This window comes from Periplaneta americana, chromosome 7, assembly GCF_040183065.1.
Source record: "Periplaneta americana isolate PAMFEO1 chromosome 7, P.americana_PAMFEO1_priV1, whole genome shotgun sequence".
Classification (NCBI taxonomy): Eukaryota; Metazoa; Arthropoda; class Insecta; order Blattodea; family Blattidae; genus Periplaneta; species Periplaneta americana.
In genome coordinates this window covers 61672930-61695318 of record NC_091123.1, presented here as the reverse complement: position 1 = coordinate 61695318, position 22389 = coordinate 61672930, and the positions used below count along the sequence as shown (strand labels likewise).

At 34.9% G+C, this 22389-nt stretch overlaps 1 protein-coding gene across 9 annotated transcripts in view; it reads right to left on the bottom strand.

The window, feature by feature from the left end:
• cin (Molybdenum cofactor synthesis protein cinnamon) overlaps positions 1-22389 on the bottom strand; it is a 219912-nt gene that overhangs the window by 98087 nt on the left and 99436 nt on the right. The window contains exon 2 of one of the 9 annotated variants that reach the window (XR_011332979.1): positions 2878-2952. The exons of the other annotated variants lie outside the window; for them this stretch is intronic. The gene's annotated coding sequence lies outside the window, so the exon portion shown is untranslated. The remainder of the gene's footprint in view (positions 1-2877; positions 2953-22389) is intronic. 9 annotated transcript variants of the gene reach the window in all.

Below are 22389 nucleotides of genomic sequence, written 5' to 3'. Positions count from 1 at the left end.
CGTAACATTTAATAACGGAAAACGTGTGCTGTACATAATCTTAATTTTGTATTATAAGCGTTTCTTAACATCTAATAACGCAAAACGTGTGCTGCACATAATCTTAATTTTGTATTATAAGCGTTTCTTAAAATTTAATAACGGAAAACGTGTGCTGTACATAATATTAATTTTGTGTTATAAGCGTTTCTTAACATCTAATAACGGAAAACGTGTGCTGCAAATAATCTTAAATTTGTACTATAAGCGTTTCTTAACGTCTAATAACGGGAAACGTGTGCTGCACATAATGTTAATTTTGTATTATAAGCGCTCCGTAACATTTAATAACGGAAAACGTTTGTTGCAAATAATCTTAAATTTGTATTATAAGCGTTCCTTAACATTTAATAACGGGAAACGTGTGCTGCAAATAATCTTAAATTTGTGTTATAAGCGCCTCTTAACATTTAATAATGGAAAACGTGTGATGCACATAATCTTAATTTTGTATTATCAGCGCTCCGTAACATTTAATAACAGAAAACATGTGCTTCAATTAATCTTAAATTTGAATTATTAGCGCTTCCTAAAATTTAATAACGGAAAACGTGTGCTGTACATAATATCAATTTTGTATTATAAGCGTTTCTTAACATCTAATAACGGAAAACGTGTGCTGCACATAATCTTAATTTTGTATTATAAGCTCTCCGTAACATTTAATAAAGGAAAACGTGTGCTGCAAATAATCTTAAATTTGTATTGTAAGCGCTTCTTAACATTTAATAACGGAAAACGTGTGATGAACATAATCTTAATTTTGTATTATAAGCGTTCCTTAACATCTAATAACGGAAAACGTATGCTGCACATAATCTTAATTTTGTATTATAAGAGTTTCTTAAAATTTAATAACGGAAAACGTGTGCTGTACATAATATTAATTTTTTATTATAAGCGTTCTTAACATCTAATAACGGAAAACGTGTGCTGCAAATAATCTTAAATTTGTATTATAAGCGTTTCTTAACATTTAATAACGGAAAACGTTTGCTGCAAATAATCTTAAATTTGTATTATAAGCGTTTCTTAACATTTAATAACGGAAAACGTGTGCTGCACATAATGTTAATTTTGTATCATAAGTGCTCCGTAACATTTAATAACGGAAAACGTTTGCTGCAAATAATCTTAAATTTGTATTATAAGCGTTCCTTAACATTTAATAACGGGAAACGTGTGCTGCAAATAATCTTAAATTTGTATTATAAGCGCCTCTTAACATTTAATAACGGAAAACGTGTGCTGCACATAATCTTAATTTTGTATTATAAGCGCTCCGTAACATTTAATAACAGAAAACATGTGCTTCAATTAATCTTAAATTTGTATTATTAGCGCTTCTTAAAATTTAATAACGGAAAACGTGTGCTGTACATAATATTAATTTTGTATTATAAGCGTTTCTTAACATCTAATAACGGAAAACGTGTGCTGCACATAATCTTAATTTTGTATTATAAGCTCTCCGTAACATTTAATAAAGGAAAACGTGTGCTGCAAATAATCTTAAATTTGTATTGTAAGCGCTTCTTAACATTTAATAACGGAAAACGTGTGCTGAACATAATCTTAATTTTGTATTATAAGCGTTTCTTAACATCTAATAACGGAAAACGTATGCTGCACATAATCTTAATTTTGTATTATAAGAGTTTCTTAAAATTTAATAACGGAAAACGTGTGCTGTACATAATATTAATTTTTTATTATAAGCGTTTCTTAACATCTAATAACGGAAAACGTGTGCTGCAAATAATCTTAAATTTGTATTATAAGCGTTTCTTAACATTTAATAACGGGAAATGTGTGCTGCACATAATGTTAATTTTGTGTCATAAGTGCTCCGTAACATTTAATAACGGAAAACGTTTGCTGCAAATAATCTTAAATTTGTATTATAAGCGTTCCTTAACATTTAATAATGGGAAACGTGTTCTGCACATAATCTTAATTTTGTATTATAAGCGCTCCGTAACATTTAATAACGGAAAACGTTTGCTGCAAATAATCTTTAAATTTGTATTATAAGCGTTTCTTAACATTTAATAACGGAAAACGTGTGCTGCACATAATCTTAATTTTGTATTATAAGCGCTCCGTAACATTTAATAACGGAAAACGTGTGCTGCAAATAATCTTAAATTTGTATTATAAGCGCTTCTTAACATTTAATAAAGGAAAACGTGTACTGAATATAATCTTAAATTTGTATTATAAGCGCTCCGTAACGTTTAATAATCTTAAATTTGTATTATACGCGTTTCTTAACATTCAATAACGGAAAACGTGTTCTGCATATAACCTTAATTTTGTATTATAAGCACTCCGTGACATTTAATAAAGGAAAACGTGTGCTGCAAATAATCTTATATATATATATATATATATATATATATATATATATATATATATATAGGTTGTAAAGGAAATTAGGTTCACTTACTAGTTAGGTTATTTTAATTATTATTATTAATTGTAATTGTAATTATTGTGTGTAGTCACTGCCACCGGGTGTTTGCCTACTTGCAGTGTAAATAAATACATACAAAATGAACTATGAGCTTTAAGGAATGTGACACTGAATAAGGGATGTGACACTGAAAATATTGGGAACGCCTGCACTAACAGATACAGTACGAATCCATTATCATGGGATCAGCATGCCACAAGACCACTGCTGAGACAACACATTACAGTCACAAAATAAGGGACACATATCTAGTTCATATAAAATGGAGATAGGCCTATTCCTGTTGGAATATTAAACGTTAAAACGATACTTACAATGAACAATGTATATACTGTCTATCTATACGCTCTATGCACACTAACCTTGCTGCAAATGAATATGAGATCTGATTTCCATAGCCTCAAAGTGACCTCTCCACTACAGCTCACAGCTTACGACTGAAATAATGCAAATAGAAACACAACAGTGTTGTTTGCTATGCAAAGGAAGCGGTTGAATGCAAAGCCAAACAGATACATTAGACGACTGCTTAAGAGTCTAACATTCGCAAAGATAATCCACATATTATCTCATTGCTGTGCCAAGATTAAGTTATACATACATTTACTCTTTATCTCCGAGTCACCGAATGACTTGACATTCTCAGCTGTGACATTAGCTTCCGTTTCTTTTTCATGCAAGAAAGGAACAGAAGAGCATAATCTGAATAAGATAATTGTTTTCTGTAATGTGACGGCAGCTGATTTTATGTATGTTGGGGAGTATTGAGAATTTGTCAATATCACAATTATTGAAATATATAATGGATTAACTCTTTGCAGCGCAAATGTAATTTTTATGCTTTTCATATCATGGATCATAACAAAGCTCCGATTATTATTTTTTTCTTTCAAAATTTTAACTCTGCACACAATTTCAAAACAGATGGCACCGCTATGTATCCTCAAGAGATGGTTCAATGGTGGGGCATCTGTGCTATAATTGTAGAGAAAGAAAGAAAACTGTGGTTCTCCTGAACAACCACTATGCTGCAAAGGGTTAAGTGATGGAGCAACACAGTCTTTTACGTAATTACTGTATCTTAAACGCATCGTAATTAATTACAAACATATTTAATCTCTCCTCCCCTCACGAGTGTTTAAACTTTTGACATCTCCAAGCTTCTTCAATTTACATGGTAATTCTTAATTCTAGCTAAAATCTAGAGGACCTAAGTTCGACTTCCGGCAAGAAATTAGAGATTATTATATTTTTTTTTTGAATTCAAGTATCATATCGCGAGGACTAGTAGAATTTGTAGTGGATAAATGAGATTTTAGCAGTTTTCTTGAGGTGTTTCCGCTTTCTCGGGTATATTGGAGATCTACAGTACTATTCAATTAAAGTCCTTCTTTCTTTTTCTTCTTTCTTTATTTCATTCTTTCTTCCTGTTTCTTCCATACTTTCTTTCCTTCATCCCTTTATTCTCTCTTTCTTTCTTTCCATCCTTCCTTTCTTTCTTTCTTTCTTTCTTTTTTTCATCCTTTCTTCTTTCCCTTCATCCCTTTTTTCTTTCTTTCTTTGTTTCTTTCGTTCTTTCTTCCATCCTTTCTTCCTTCCCTTCATCCCTTTTTCTTTCTTTCTTTCTTTCTTTCTTTTCCTTTCTTTCTTCCATCCTTTCTTTTTTCCCTTCATCCATTTTTTCTTTCTTTCTTTTTTCTTTCTTTCTTTCTTCCTTCCCTTCATTCCTTTTTGTTTCTTTTCATTTCTTTCTTCCATCCTTTCTTTTTTCCCTTCATCCCTTTTTTCTTTCTTTTCCTTTCTTTCTTCCATCCTTTCTTTTTTCCCCTTCATCCCTTTTTTCTTTCTTTCTTTCATTTATTTCCTTCTTTCTTTCTTTCTCTCTTTCCTTCTTTCTTTCTTTCATTCTTTCTTCCTTCCCTTTATCCCTTTTTTCTTTCTTTATTTTCCTTTCTTTCTTCCATCCTTTCTTTTTTCCTTCATCCCTTTTTCTTTCTTTCTTTTTTTCTATCTTTTTGTCTTGTTTCTTCCTTTCTTTCTTTCTTTCTTCCTTCCTTCCCTTCAGCCCTTTTCTTTCTTTTGTTCTTCCTTTCCTTCTTTCTTCCCTTCATCCCTTTTCCACTTCTTTCTTTTTCCTTCTCTTCATCCCTTCTGTCGACCTGGTTGGCAAGTTGGTATAACGCTGGCCTTCTATGCCCAAGGTGCTTAAATGCGACAGGCTCATGTCAGTAGATTTAGTGGCATGTGAAAGAACTCCTGCGGGACAAAATTCCGGCACATTCTGTGACGCTGATATAACCTCTGCAGTTGCGAGTGTCGTTAAATAAAACATAACATTTAACATCATCCCTTCATCCCTTCTCTCTCTCTTTGTTTGTTTGTTTGTTTGTTTGTTTGTTTCTTTCTTTCTTTCTTTCTTTCTTTCTTTCTTTCTTTCTTTCTTCCCTTCATCCCTTCTTTATTCCTTTCTTTTATCACTTCTTCCCTTCTTTCTTCCTTCCTTCCCTTCATTCCTTCTTTCTTTCTTTCTTTCTTTCTTTCTTTCTTTCTCCTTTTCTTTGTCAATGTTTACCTCCAATGCGGTGTAGGGAAGAATAAATACATTTGACCTACACTAGACAACCTCTCTGGCCGTGTGGTCACAGCTGAGACAACACAGTACAGCACTTGCCAAGGGGAAAATACCCAGTCCCGTAAACGAAAGATAAATCTCTTCTATTACTTACGTCGGTAATCGAACTACGGACCGCTCGGACTTACAGTGCACACGTTATCAACAAAGCCAAGGCGGCGGATTTCAATTAAAATATTATTTTAAAATAATCCACCATCTAATTATTTTTGCCGCACCCTGTATTCTTACTCATGATTTCAAATTATTTCAACTGAGATTAACCTTTATGAAATACATCTCTTCGTGGCTGGAAGCTGCATAAATATGAGCTATCTATAGATTTATTTCATTTTCCACTCCTTGAGATGATAGTTCTCGAGCAAGAGGTTACGACTCCGTGTGCAGGAAACATAAAATTCGAGGGTCAGATGACTAAAATTTATGCAAGTTTTGTTTTTATCGTATGAAATATTACCAGATTCCTCTTCACTCATATCCTCTTCTAGACAGACAGATGGCACGGAAGTAAAAGTCTGTGACTCACTGTGGCATGTATGTGAATCATTGTTTATATGTATTGCAAAGAGGTTTGCCGTCCTATGGAATTTCAGAATGGTGAAACAAATAATTCTTGTAACATTACTTATCTGCAGCTGTTTCATTTCAATGCGTGAGATAATTGAATTGTATGGGATTCCTCGGGAATTCACACGAGTTACTTCTCGGCTCACTCGTAAATATTTACTTCATAATTAATCGAATTTTAAAGAAAAAGTATCGTGATTCTGCAAAAACCGAAATCGAGAATTTCACTGAAATACACGTTTCAGCATTCCTCGTGCCGAAAAAGAGGATTTAGGCATGCCTTCTCCTGAAGTATTTGGCGGATTTTATTCATAGTCAGTTTTATCTAGTCAATTTATCAAGGAATGATGAACACGAAACATAAGTTTAGTAAGAAAGTGGCACTTTTTTCAAACTTCATTGATTGTGTGATTATGTATTTAATTTTTTTAGTTATTATTTTATTAATTCTAATTAAAGGATTATGAGAATTAAGTTATACTAATATACAGGGTGGAAGGTAAGGTACTACATTAATTGTAGGATGTGATTCCTTGAAACATAACGAACAAAAATGTATAATACCATTTTGCTCGTTTTTGCAGGTTTTTGAAGAAATAATACTTTTATGCCGACATTTCGAACGCGAATTTTACGAAATACTGTTTAAAATACGGTTTAATTTTTTGTATAACAACGCAGAGAACGTTTATTATGTTCATGTTGCAGCAGTATTTTAATTAGAAAATTCACAGATTTCGAATTAATCGATTGAAGAAACATTGGAATCATTCATTGTCAGGTCACGTACAGAAGGTCTAAAAATCTGGCATCGCTGTCCGCACGGCAGACAGTTTGCCTAGTACTCGCAACTGATCAGTTGTTGTGATGTTTACATTGCATTAGTGTGCAGTTGGACGTACGGCGATACGGTTTAGTTTATTTCAAAACTACGAGATGCCAGAGTTCACAAATCGCGAGTACTTAGACATGATCCAGGCCGCGCAAGAAATTCGGAACTGTGAAGAACTACTGGCCAGAGTTCCTCATAATTGGACTAGAAGATGTGAAAGCTGCACGCACGCTGATGGTGGACATTTTGAACAGTGCCTGTAAGATGTGAGTGGAATGTGCTTTACAGTGTTTATTATTCTTTATTTTACTATTAACGCTCAGAATTAGTGATTCGTAAAACAACAAACTGTAATGTTAATTACATCTTGTTCAGAAATTTACATAAGTTTTATTTTTTCATTAATTGTAAGTGAAACTTCAATCGTAAGTGTTTTCACTAATTTGGACATAATTTCCTGATTTTCACGTTATTTCTTGTTATTGCTGTACGTATTTCTTGCTTACAATAAAATTATTACGCCATACTTACTGTAGTATTGAATTGTTAGTGTATTGCATTGTAAGTTGATAATTCTGCATTCATTGTTGAACTGCGCCCGGACATGAGCTATTTCGTTCATTCAGGTTATTAATTTACATTTTCTGACATTAAATTACACAAACTAAACAAATAACAGTTACGGCCCTATCCGGAGTTTACGTAGGCCTAGGTCATTTTTGTGCGAAGATTTATCCCCAGATTAGCTCGCGAAGTATTGCACCGAAGCTCAGTACATTTGTTTGCTGCCGTCCTCCCCTCACCTGCTACAAGATATACGGTGAAAGGTAGTTGAACTTAACCCACCCCCTTCAAGTCGCTGACCGCATGGGCTGTGGGGTACTACTTATGCGGCGTTGATACATCTTGCAATTGCCGTCAGCGCTTTCGAAACATTTGCAATTATCTGACTACTGTATCCGTAAGCCCTATAATTTTTTTTTTATTTGACAAAACTTACTCTAAATAATGAGTTCTATGGCTCTTGTCAATTAATGTACTACTTTACCTTACACCCTGTATACATGGGTCATTTAATAATTAATGGCAACAATGTTTGTATGTGACGCTACTAGCGGTAAACGATGCACGCTGATAACAATGAGAAATAAGAGCATCTGATGTGTGTTATCTGTGAGTTTGAAGACAATAATCTCATTTATAAGATATTTGTAGTGACTTATTAGACTGACTGATTGACTGGCTGGAATAACTGAATGCAGTGATTGACCTGTGGAACTGACTTATTGGACTAAATGATTAATTGACTGGTTGAACTGATGGACTGGTTGAATATACTGACTGCACTGATTGACTGACTCATTGGACTGATTTATTACATTAAAAGATTGACTGCTTAGACTGATTGACCGACTGGCTGAACTGATTGATTGATGACTAATTAGACTGACTAACTGATTGATGTCTAATTAGACTGACTGATTGGACTTATTGACTGAACTTACTAACAGTACTGATTGACTAATGGGACTGATTGGACTTACTGATTTGACTGATGGATTGACGGATCTGACTAACAGGACTGATTGATTGGACTGATTAATTGACGGATTGACTGATGGATTGGACTGATAGTTAGCCTGACTGATTTAGTGAATTGATTTAATTGATTTGATTGAATTGATTGATTATATTTATGTTACTGATTGATTGATTCATATATTAATTGACTCACAGTCAGACAAAGTATTCATGGAACAACCTGATATCAATTGGGCCTATAAGATGGTATTTTGCAGCAAGAGGTAAACAGGACAAATTAATAGCATTATATTTTGCTTCCACCGTATATAGTCCATACTACAGAACGTCCATATGATAAAACCTCCATAAGGTCAAAATGTCCATATTGTCAAAATGTCCATACGGTGAAAATGTCCATGTATTAAATGTCCATACGACAGAAAGCCCATATGATAAAACGTTCGTAAGGTGAAAATATCCATAGTGTCAAACATTCGTAATGTCCAAGTTCAAAGGAAAATTCTGCTTGAATAGAACACAATAAATTTTATTCCATAACTCGTACAAATAAGTTATTAATCATTGGGAACCGGAGTCTCACTTTTAAGATGGTAACCAATACTTTTAAGGTAGCTATATGAGAATTTCTCCATTTTCTTTGTACCTGTTGTAGTTTCTCACAATTTGGAGAATTTGTCTTTGATTCGTCAAATACGTTTTATTCACCGGCTCTTTAATTTGTGTATGCCCCCCCCCCCTCTTTCTTGCAATATTTGTCTCCAAATTTCATTTCCTTCGCGCTTTAGGCACTGTATAAATCGCCAAATGGATGGATGATGTACAGCCAACGCTCTTGCCTTAACACGGTTCAAGACAGGCTTTACTTCTATACCTGCCTCATCGGCACTATGTTAATACTTATCTGTGCCATCCCGCGAAACCCGAATGTTATCCAGGTTGCTGTTAGTTATCATTGCAGCATTACAAATTTTCTTTCCCTGCATCGCCAATATGTTTTTGTCCTATCTCTATTAAAGTCATGATATTGGTACAGGTACCCACGAAAAGAAAGAAGTGGCTTACCATTCTGTGATGGCACTAACTGAGGATTTCGTTCATTTATAGAGCTATGGACATTATGACTCTGGACATCAGAGTGAAGTGGACATTATAGAACTATGGACATTTTGACTCTGGACATCAGAGTGAAGTGGACATTATAGAACTATGGACATTTTGACTCTGGACATCAGAGTGAAGTGGACATTATAGAACTGTGGACATTTTGACTCTGGACATCAGAGTGAAGTGTACATTATAGAACTATGGACATTTTGACTCTGGACATCAGAGTGAAGTGGACATTATAGAACTGTGGACATTTTGACTCTGGACATCAGAGTGAAGTGTACATTATAGAACTATGGACATTTTGACTCTGGACATCAGAGTGAAGTGGACATTATAGAACTGTGGACATTTTGACTCTGGACGATTTAACATGGACATTTTCAACGTGAACATTATTCCATGGACATTTTGACGTATGGACAATATAATCCTGGACTTTATGTCTGGTAACTATTTTAACTACAGTACATGACATTGTGCTAAATAATTGAACTTTTGGAAAATATGTCATACTTTGATAGTTTCATCTCTTTAACTGAATTTTTCTTACAATTCATTCATTTCCGACCTCAGATCTGAGCCTTTCAATTCCTGTTGTTATCATTCACGATGTCATTTCGCTAGTAAACACCCAGTAGGCCTATCATTGTAGACCTCTACGACATTAGTTCTACTAATAAATCCTCAATCCTGCATTCACCACTTGAAGCCGTTGGGGTACGAAAACCTCTTCCATGATCAACGTGGGATAATATATGCGGGACAAATTCTGGCAAATAAAAATCCGAGTCCTAATGATGTGTAAATAATAATAATAATAATAATAATAATAATAATAATAATAATAATAATAATAATAATAATAATAATAATAATTTCTTTCGTTTAGATTTCCTACAGAATAGAATTAGATAATTCATGTACAAAAGAAACGGACTATGTTTCTTAGACGAATATTTTGTATGTAAGAAGACGATTCGATGCTGAATCATTGACTTTTTTTTTTATTTGAAGTTCCACTTCACGTGTTACAGCATGCCTCATGTCTGTTATTCAGGTTTGTTTTCCATTCGTTTGTTTGTGTTATCTTCTGATTTCATACGAAGAACAAATATTAGTCTTGTATTCAGACATTAATACAGATACTCCCCTAGGCGATAACACCGAAAAATACTTTCCAATGGAACTGTTGGCCGAATTATCTACACAATTACACGCGTGTTACGTTATTGAATTGCATTCCGACAACAATTTAACGGTAGGCTGTACTGTGACTCTGGCACAGATTTCACATTTCGTGTCAACTGTGTGTTGTTTAGCTATGCTACAGTGAAAATCCAATCTCTTCGAGTCCTGAATAGCTCAGCTAGTTACGAACTTTAAGGTCCCGGATTGAATCCTGGATTGTGCTAGGACTTTTCTCGTTTCCAAAACTTACAGAACGGCCTCGAGGTTCACTCAAATTGAGTACCAGATCTTTCATTGGAATAAAAGACGGTCGGAGCTATATATTTCGATTACTGGATGTTGATAATCTAGGAGCATTAAATACACAGTGGGCCAAAAAGAACGGCAGAAAATTAGAAATGCTCTATTTTCGGAAATACAAAACTGATTGAGTTGTTTTTGCTTTTAAATTGAATTAACTTACTTGCTATTTATTGTATTTTATAGCTCAACTGATGAATAATTGGTTATTAGTGGAGAAAAATTAAATGTTATGCCTTTTTTTTTTGGCCCACTATGTACATTTTTATTCGAGTTATTGTAATAGCAGCCGATGTTTTATACTCGAACAATTCCAAGAGTCGGTGTTAAAGCAGATGCAAGACCAGGTCGAATAAATTCGCTCCGGCGCCTAGGCATAGCTCAGTGTTTAGAGCACCCAGTGCGTAGAACTGGGGATCCCGAGTTCGATCCCCGGGGCCAGAGCAAATTTTTTTCCATTAATAACCAATGCTTACCATAACAGATAATTCTGTAGGATCAAAAATTAATCTTTAAGTAGATTACAGTGGATATATACTAATCAATCAAATGAGTGCGCTTCTAGTGTGATGATTGATGACTTAATATACAGGATGTTCAAAAGGTAGCCAATATTTTAGGATGTGATAGTATGCATCAAAACAAGAAAAAATATATAATAAACATGGGTCCTACAACACATACTTTCTGAGATCTGAACACTTGTTCATAGGAGGTGCTCAATGTGACGTTCATTTATGGCAGTAGTGTCAGAGTTGTAAGCTCCAATACCGGTTGTGGAGCTAGATCGGAGCTTGAACTTGCTTATGTCTGTGGAAACACCGGAGCACGCAACCAGTCTAGTGGAGCGCTCCGCTCCGTTTAGTCCCTGTCTGACATCGCTGATTTATGGCAATGCATTCCTCTTCCCTACAATACAACAGACTACCAGATAATCATACCGTAGTTGATGGAATACTGATACGTCGCAAGGAATACTGAAAACAAAAGTTTCGCTGCGGATATGAGCGGGGTTCAGCAGAGATGGTGTTGTGAATTTTCGTAATTAGCATGTGTCGGCTGATGAAAATCCCCATGCAGTTGAAGAAATAAGGCATCGGCACCGATTCTCAATCAACGTATGGGCAGGCATTCTTGGTGATAGATTAAGGGCCATACGTGCTACCACAGAGATTAACTGGGACTAGTTATCAGGACTTTCTTACTAATATATTGCCTACCTTGCTGGAGTATGTGGGATGTCAGCAAAGACTACAGATGTGGTTCATGCACGATGACATATCAGCACATTTTCTCCGCAATGTGCGTGAACACCTGACACTGACATTTCAGGACCGCTGGTTTGTCGGGGAGGCCTCACACCTTGGCCTGCTCGTTCCCCAAACCTAAATCCCCTAGACGTTTGGTTATCAAGAACAACCAGGTCAATTTCAAGAGTGCGTGATTCCTTATCCCGAAGGGCAGAGGAATGCATTGCCATGAATGGACGTCACATTGAGCAACTCCTATGGACAAGTGTTCAGATCTCAGAAAGTATGTGTTGTAGGAACCATGTTTATTAGACATTATTTTCTTGTTTTGATGCATACTATCACCTCCTAAAATATTGGATACTGTTTAACACTCTGTATATTATGTGTCATATATATGTCGAATATGGAGTAAGGCCACTAAGGGAAAGCACCAAAGGAGAAAGATTCGATTCGGTGCTTGGATTGAACCTCGGCGTAGTTCAGTTCAGAACCCCGGCGCTGTAGTTAATTTTTCTCTAACAATAACCAATGGTAACCATAACAGATAATTCTGTAGGACCAAAAAATTAATCTTTATGTTGATGAATACTTGTTTATGTTTATAAATTATATTATAATTTGATTGCTATGTACTGTATATTTTTTTGTGGAGACACCAGTCGGCAGACTCGCTAGCCTATTGATCCGGAGCTGCGCTCGGGCTTGGGTTAGATCCTCGTTTGGTCTGATTAACTGCTTGGGAAAAACTCACGATAGTGAGTGGTTTCTATAGCTGCGAGGTGCAAGGTCTGCGCATCTCGCAGCTATAGAAACCACTCACTATCTCTCGTGCAGTCCGGATTTATGCAGACCTCGCATGCGTCGGTTCAGAAAAACCAAGGCTTTAGACGAGCTAAGTCTTCAGTTATTCAGTTTAAGGTTTTGCTTCCCTTGACTAGTGAATATTGTCCTCTACGTCTTGATTAACATTTTAGACGACCCTACCCATGCTGCTGAACCCTGTTTTGAACGTGTCTTCCTCCCAGCCCTTTGAAGTGGTACCTAATAAGAACACCAATAATTCAATTTTCTCTTCGAAGGAAATATTCTCAGGTATTGGACTTCGCTTTTCATAAAGAATATAGAAATTTTGTGTTGCAATGTAGCCTAAACAAAACAAACATATTTTTCGTAATACGGTAGAAAATGCAGCAGACCTTATCTAAGTGATTAGATGATAGCGGTGAAGTAATACAACTGACGTCATGCGGAAGATTTCACAGAATTGCAATTGAAGGTTACAAATATGTGGACTTCCTGTTTGCCTTCGTAATAAAGATTGGAAGCCAGAGCGTTGACTTAAGCCAGCGGAGTTTAATGGAAGATAAGTAGTCTTCCAATCACACAGACTGCCGATAGCAGGGGTGACAGGGGTGTTTACTTTCATAACAGATCAACTGAGAATTGGAGGAAACTATTCTTCATGTAAATTTTTTAAATCCCGTACGAAAATCTTCTACCAGAAGTTTTCTCTAAATTAACTTTCCCCTTAAAATTAGAGAAAATCTCAGAAAAAATCCCAAGCATGTAACCAACACATGCGGAATTCGAGTGCAGACTGGCAAGGGAACCAACTGCTTAATTCTAAGTTACGCCGGTGCCTTTTTATTGAAATTATTGCGTAGAAATCTGTACGAATGTAGAGGCATTAATTTTTGTTACGTGGTTTTTAATTTTTCGTTCCCTGGTTTTAACGCTAATCAGAGTTTTCAACATAACATTTGTAAAACAGAGTACCTATTGAAAATGATTCGATTATTGAAAAAGAAAAAGTTATACATTTTACTAAAACCAACATTTCAATTTTCGGAAAACGTATTATGTGTCTTTCACGTGTTACCTTGTTAAGATGTTTCGGCCTGATATTGGCCATCTTCAGAACTGGTTGTTGCTGGTCTTGGCGTCTTTTGTTTGTTTTTTTTTCCTGTGGGGGTGTGTTTTTGTAGTGTAATACGGAGAAAAAGAGTGTGTGTGTTCTGAAATTGAGTTCTGTGTTGAGAATTTCATTTGGATGTGTTCTTGTGTGTCTGTATATTTCGTATTGTTCTAATGGAAGATAAGTTTCTTGCTTTTTGGTTGGATGTGTAGAATTTCCATGTCTGTGTTGATGTCTCTGTTGGTGTGGTTAGCATTTGTGATGTGTTCTGCATATATGGAAGTGTTTTGTAATTTTGTTATGGTTGTGATGTGTTATGGCTGTGATACACAAACTCAAATGTAACACCTGCAACAACTTCTACATAGGACAGAAGGCAGATCATTTCAAACACGTTAGAAAGAACACATCACAGCCATAACAAAATTACAAAACACTTCCACATATGCAGAACACATCAAAAATACTAACCACACCTACAGAGACATCAACATGGACATGGAAATTCTACACATCCAACCAAAAACCCAGAAACTAAACACATTAGAACAATACGAAATATACAGACGCACAAAAACACATCCAAATGAAATTCTCAACACATAACTCAATTTCAGAACACACACAATCTTTGACTCCACATTACACTACAAAAACACACCCCCACAGGCAGTGACGTCGCCAGGATCAGAGCCATGAGGGTGCGTATGGGGTGCGAGCTGTAAAAATGTGGTACATAAAGAATCCAAAATGTTCTCTCATGCATTTGCGCACATAATATACATTTGTTTATTATTATTATTATTATTATTATTATTATTATTATTATTATGTTATTATTATTATTATTAGTATTATTATTATTATTATTATTATTATTATTATTATTATTATTATTATTATTATTATTATTATACAAAGTGAAGTGTCGTCCAATAAATTAGCCTAGCTTGTGTAAATCCTAAAAAGAGTTCATGAATTTTGTCATTCAGTAAAAACGAACGACGACAGATAACTGTTCAGTTTTACTTACATCTTTAGTTTCGTCTACCATAAATAGCAAAATAAATAGCGCTGTTTATTTGTTTGTTCACAACTTCAAGAGTAACACAAGCTATGACATTTAAGATTTCATTCTGAATTGATGGATAAGTATACTTAGCACTTTTTTTGCCTTTATTTAGTTTGTTTTGTACAATGGGATTTTTTTAAGGTAGGTATCAGCTGTAGTAACTCTAAGAAATTTCCGCGGTTTTCATTATCTTGGGTTTCATTATTGCCTCTCTGAGTGATAGTCTAACTTGTATACCAGTAAATCTGAGGATTTCTATTATTTGTCCAACATACATACGATTTTCTCGCACCTTAATTACGTATGCTTAGCTTATCAAGGTCCCAACTGATGTTTGTGGATCTCTTATTTTCATGCGTCGGTATTCTTCCCATGCAGCACAACTTTTCTTATGTGATTCAACATTTTCATGTTTTTTTATCTCCGTGTCGGCGGATAGTGATTTTTTTCAGCTTTTTTCCGCCCTTCGTTGTTAGAGACGAACAACGACCACTCTCAGTCTTAAAAAAACGGCACGCGAAACAAAATGCAGCATCTTGGGAAAAACTATTCTCCAGCCAGGGGAAAGTTTTAAACCATTCAGACTGGAAACGTTTCTCCTGCTTCCCAAATGTTCATTTCGGGTATTCATTTAACACGAAATGTTGAGAACAGTCCGAAACTGATTCAGCTATATCGAGATGGAAGCCCTTTTCACTCTCATTAAGCGCGAGTACATCATACTCTATCGCTTTCACTTCACTTTCAAATTATTTTGTAACATCTTCATCTTCACTTACTTTTCTTTGTTTCTGCGTAATTTTTTTTAAAAGAAATCCGAAATATTACGTTTTTTGCCCGGTAGATATTATAACAGACTGTAGAATTCGTCTTTTTACAGCTAAATGACTTATATCTTATAATTATGAACAAAATATTATTTAAACTAGTAACTCGTAAGAACACACTCACCATGTTAGAAGTCAACTGTATACTGCACTGTCGCATTTAGGGATGGCCGATATTTCACAAACCGATATTTTGTCACAGGTATTTTTTTTTTGTCACAGATAAACCTGTGACTGATGACGCGAAATATCTGTGACAAAATATCGCTATCGAAATCTGCTCCGTATTCAGTACTCTGCGACTGATATTTTCTCCTCTACGTCGTAGGTTTGCGCGTGCGCATGATACAATAACAGCAATCTGGCGGTAGTTTCTCCATCTTATTATAAATGATGTAGTTATTACACGATTTAAATAATAACACCATTGGTTACCAGTACTTAATCTTGTGTAAAATTCTGTCTGAATAACTGTTTTGTTTTGTAATTATTTTCCAATGTGTTTCCGAATACTTATGTTTCATTAATTTTTATTCTATGACTCAATATTATACTGTTAATGCACAATTTAAAATAATTTATTCATTATAATATATACAATAAAAATGATCAATTTTTAAAACGATTAGGATAACCATACCCAACTACAATTAAAAATGATCAACTGGTTCAGTATCTATAATATAACCTCTTGGTACATGAGGTTAACTTTTGACATGTTACAGTTCAGTTAGGTAAGTATTTATTTGTTAATGGTACATGTACGTAATTTCTTTGCTGAATTTTCCTATATTAATCACTGATGAGTGGTGTGTATAGAGAAATCATATTCATATTTCACTGCTCTTCAATATTTCCTGCTAATTTTTATCGGTGTAATTCATGCTACGTATCGATATAAAATATCGGTGTGACAAAATCACCGATAAAAGTCACAGATATTTAATTGTCACAGTCACAGTTGTCACAGATACTTGAAAATGTCGTTTAAGCTCATCTCTAGTCGCATTGATGGAAGATTTCCTCATAGGTACATTATTGCAACTAAAACTTACCCTAGTCCACCCAGCAACTAAAACTTACCCTAGTGCAAACCCTAGTAACGCCGCACTTCGATTATTGTGACGTTTTGTTAAGTGACCTAAGTTCTCAATTGTCAGTCAAGTTACAGCGAGCTCAGAATATGTGCGTCAGATACGTGTGCAACATCCGACGGTATGATCACATATCACCGTCCTTCGCAAGTCTCTCGTGGCTCCGACTTAAAGAACGTAGAACTTTACACTCTTTGTCTTTACTCTTTCGAATTCCGCACACTTCAACACCAAATTACCTTTCGTCTCGTTTCTCTTATCTATACTCTAACCACGACGTAAATACCAGATCACTTATCTGTGGCACGCTAAGTATACCTCTTCATAGAACATCTTGTTATTCATCATCTTTTACAATATCCACCTCGCGTCAATGGAATTCCTTGTCACAAAGTATTAGGGGCTGCAAGACAATAAACACCTTTAAGAACAGCTTAAAAGATAACCTTATTAGCATTTCACTCCAATCATACTGATTTAAACTATCACTGACTACATTGTTACTTTTTTCTTTAGACATCATCCTGATTGTGCTGTATTTTAATTGTCTCGTAATAATCTCTTTCTATTATCTAATATTATTTGGAATATATTAACATTCTATGTATTTTAGTTTAATTCTGCTACACAGTTTATTTCAGTGTTTAATTAATAGTTCATAGTATTTTGTTGTTTAATTTGTAAATAACTTTTGTATACATGTAACTCTCTTCTAAATCAAATTGTTGGATTCTTTGTAAGTTCATGCATATGTATATACACTTTTTGCTGGTTGAGTGGAAGAGAAGGCCTTACGGCCTTAACTCTGCCAGCTAAAATAAATCATTATTATTATTATTGTCATGATACGCGCTCAGTTCGTAACACAGCTAATATGACGTCATATGAAAATTCAAATTCATTTAATCTTCCTGAAACTTCACATACAGTCTCGTTGTTCTACGTAGATTATAGTCATGTCAATTTCATTTAATAAAATGTTAAATATATTGAAAAAATAATAATTAATATAACGTATAGGTTTACCAATAATGAGTCTGACATCCGGGACTGTTCATTGTCGAGTCGACTGTATTGCACCGATACATATTAATGCTAACTGCGTTCAAGCAGATGTAACGCTATTTATAGTCCCATCGCTCTAATTTCCGGCAGCCAATCGCGTTGCAGGTCGGCTACATTTAAACGTGTGCGTCTTGTAATTCGCTGATGAAGACGTTATTCATTTCTTAAGGCTCGATAAATACTTAATATAATTGCGCGCCATTTTGGCTCTTTTGTTGGCGTTCGCAGAAAGCACACGAGGACGTTATTTGCCGCTCAATTATTTGCTGAATTACAGTGCGTTTGATTTATTATCATAGGAGCTACGACATGATAACGTTTAACGGTGTGGCAAATAGATTCCTCGTATGGTAGCTCGGCAACGAAAGAACAAAAATGGCGAACGATACTACCTAGACTTTATAGAGCCTTCACTTCCTAAGACGTAAGCAAAGAGGAAGAGTCACGTCGGGAATAACAGCGTCGCGACTATAGTGATGGAATAAAAACAAGATTAACGTTGATTTGAGTTTAACTGTGAATCGTGTAAAATGTCAAATGTTATGTACGGTTTGAATAATGGCTAGTTTTTATTTTTCGCATTTAATGAAATTCGTTTTACACACTTAGAGGGATATGTTCGTTTTTTGTTCTTCAAAATAACTTACGCCTGGTATTTTTTTTTTTAAATAAATTGCCCAAATCAGGGCTTTAAATAACCTTTGGGGTGCGGAAAGGGGTGCTCCGATTTTATGGGGTGCTTGCGCACCCTTTCGCACTCCCCTAGCGACGTCCCTGCCCACAGGAAAAAAAAACAAAAGGCGCCAAGACCAGCAACAACCAGTTCTGAAGATAGCCAATAGCAGGCCGAAACATGTTAACTAGGTACAGTAAAATTTGACACGAGAAAGACATATAATACGTTTTCCGAAGTGATATAGTGTTAAAAGTTGTGTAATCAAGATGTATATTTCAATTTTATGGTTATGAAGGGTGTAAGGCGTAAAGGATATATGTGCAAATATTTTTACAGGTAATCGGAGATAATATACTGAACCACATTAAGTAAAAAATTTGTCAGTCTTAGAAGTTATTTTCAGACATGAAAAATACCATGTTTTTAGATTCGTTAGTATTTCCAGGTTGAAGAGATACTGTAGCCTAGGATCTCTGGTGCACAGGAACGAACATCCGTATAATTGGAATCAGCCTATCTAGAAATCTTTACCGATATAGTTCCCTTTTCATGTTTTCAGATTGTCGATTCTCCTGCTCCATACATTATATGAATAGCTATGGCTAATTCAGCATCAGTGAATCTTTTCATTGCATCATATATTGACAAGTAAGTTCCCTGCCAGGTTAACAACCGTAAGGGGGGAGTTATACCATTGTCCTGCAAGAATTTAGTGAATTTTTTTTTTTTATATCTCGACTACTATTAAAGCTAAATGAACCACACTTTTCAAGCTTAATATACTTACATTACACTTTATAAAACACTATGCAGAATATTAAAATAGCTAATAATTACCTCCAAAAATAATATCAAATTTGCATAATGCATTTACATAATAAAATATACAATTAAATCTTTTACGTACGGTACATATTTTTCTTAATAAAAAATTTGACAATTTAATATTGAAGATTAACTCTATATGTAGATGAAATTATTGGGGATCATCAGTGTGGTTTTAGGCGTAATAGATCGACTACTGATCAGATTTTTCGTATTCGACAGATATTGGAGAAAAATGGGAGTATAAGGGTACAGTACATCAGTTATTCTTAGATTTCAAAAAGGCGTATGACTCGGTTAAGAGAGAAATGTTATATGATATTCTTATTGAATTTGGTATTCCCAAGAAACTAGTTCGATTAATTAAAATGTGTCTTAGTAAAACTTACAGCAGAGTCCGTATAGGCTAGTTTCTATCTGATGCATTTCCAATTCACTGCGGGCTAAAGCAGGGAGATGTATTGTCACCTCTACTTTTTAACTTTGCTCTAGAATATGCCATTAGGAAAGTTCAGGATAACACAGAGGGTTTGGAATTGAACGGGTTACATCAGCTTCTTGTCTATGCGGATGACGTGAATATGTTAGGAGAAAATCCACAAACGATTAGGGAAAACGCGGAAATTCTACTTGAAGCAAGTAAAGAGATAGGGTTGGAAGTAAATCCCGAAAAGACTAAGTATATGATTATGTCTCGTGACCAGAATATTGTACGAAATGGAAATATAAAAATTGGAGATTTATCCTTCGAAGAGGTGGAAAAATTCAAATATCTTGGAGCAACAGTAACAAATATAAATGACACTCGGGAGGAAATTAAACGCAGAATAAATATGGAAAATGCCTGTTATTATTCGGTTGACAAGCTCTTGTCATCTAGGCTGCTGTCAAAAAATCTGAAAGTTAGAATTTATAAAACAGTTATATTACCGGTTGTTCTATATGGTTGTGAAGCTTGGACTCTCACTTTGAGAGAGGAACAGAGATTAAGGGTGTTTGAGAATAAGGTTCTTAGGAAAATATTTGGGGCTAAGAGGGATGAAGTTACAGGAGAATGGAGAAAGTTACACAACGCAGAGCTGCACGCATTGTATTCTTCACCTGACATAATTAGGAACATTAAATCCAGACGCTTGAGATGGGCAGGGCATGTAGCACGCATGGGCGAATCCAGAAATGCATATAGAGTGTTAGTTGGGAGGCCGGCTGGAAAAAGACCTTTAGGGAGGCCGAGACGTAGTTGAGAAGATAATATTAAAATGGATTTGAGGGAGGTGGGATATGATGGTAGAGAATGGATTAATCTTGCTCAGGATAGGGATCAATGGCGGGCTTATGTGAGGGCGGCAATGAACCTCCGGGTTCCTTAAAAGCCAATAAGTAAGTAAGTAAGTAAGTAAGTAATATTAAAGGTAAAGATTAAGGGAAAAACATTTTCTCGAAGGAATATGTAAAAGATCCTAGACTATGCTGTTAATGTAAGTCTTTAAAACATTCGAGTATAAGAATCATGCAGATATTTAATTAAATGTATATTTTATTATGTAAATGCTTTACTGTTGTAAAAAATATGAAAATTTGATATTATTTTTACAGATAATTATTAGCTATTCTAATATTCTGAGTAGTGTAATGCATGTATATTAAGCATGAACATTTTGGTTCATTTAGTTTTCATAGTACCGAGATATAAAAAAATGAATTTCACTAAATTTTTATAGGCCAATGGTATACCTCCCTTCTTAACTGAGACAGAATTTTATGTTGAAGTAAATGCGATCGAAAGACGTGCATATAGCCTAGTCTAAACTGACGGGCGTTTCAAAATACAATAATATTCATAAAAGATCAGACTTTAAAATACGTGACGCATAGAAACTATTAACGCAGCGGAAATAAGTAAATAGGTTGATGCATTTACCTTATTTATATGCACGTGTAGTCCTTGGACCCTGTATGCAGGAAATAAAATTTACTACAAAGTAGCTACTACAGAAGGTTGTTGACATAAACAGTTCTAGTAATTTTGATTTGAACTAAATTTTTTAGCCTATTTTTTCATGACGCTGTATCACTTACTACATTATGTAGCTTGGATAGAATTGGTGAGAGCGAAATGTTATTTGCCGAGATGAGGCCGAGGATTCACCATGTTACTGACTGATATTCGTCTTACAATTAGCAAAAACCTCGGAAAAACCAACCAGGTAATCAACCCAAGCAAGAATCGAACCCACACCCAAGCGCAGCTTCGGATCAGGAGTCTGAGCTATGCCGGTGGCCCATTTAAAATAATAATAATAATAATAATAATAATAATAATAATAATAATAATAATAATAATAATAATAGGCTAATAATAACATGGATCATCAGTGTGGTTTTAGGCGTAATAGATCGACTATTGATCAGATATTTTTTATTCGACAGATAATGGAAAAAAAAAAAAATGGGAGTATAAGGGTACAGTGCATCAGTTATTCATAGATTTCAAAAAGCCATATGACTCGGTTAAGAGAGAAGATTTATATAATATTCTTATTGAATTTGGTATTCCCAAGAAACTAGTTAGATTAATTAAAATGTGTCTGTCTGTCTGGTGCGTTTCCAATTCACTGCGGGCTAAAGAAAGGAGATGCACTATCACCTTTACTTTTTAACTTTGCTCTAGACTCTAGAGTATGCTATTAGGAAAGTCCAGGTTAACAGAGAGGGTTTGGAATTGAACGGGTTACATCAGCTGCTTGTCTATGCGAATTACGTGAATATATTAGGAGAAAATCCACAAACGATTAGGGAAAACACGGGAATTTTACTTGACGCAAGTAAAGAGAGAGGTTTGGAAGTAAATCCCGAAAAGACAAAAAGTATATGATTATGTCTCTTGACCAGAATATTGTACGAAATGGAAATATAAAAATTGGAAATTTATCCTTTGAAGAGGTAAAAAAATTCAAATACCTGGGAGCAACA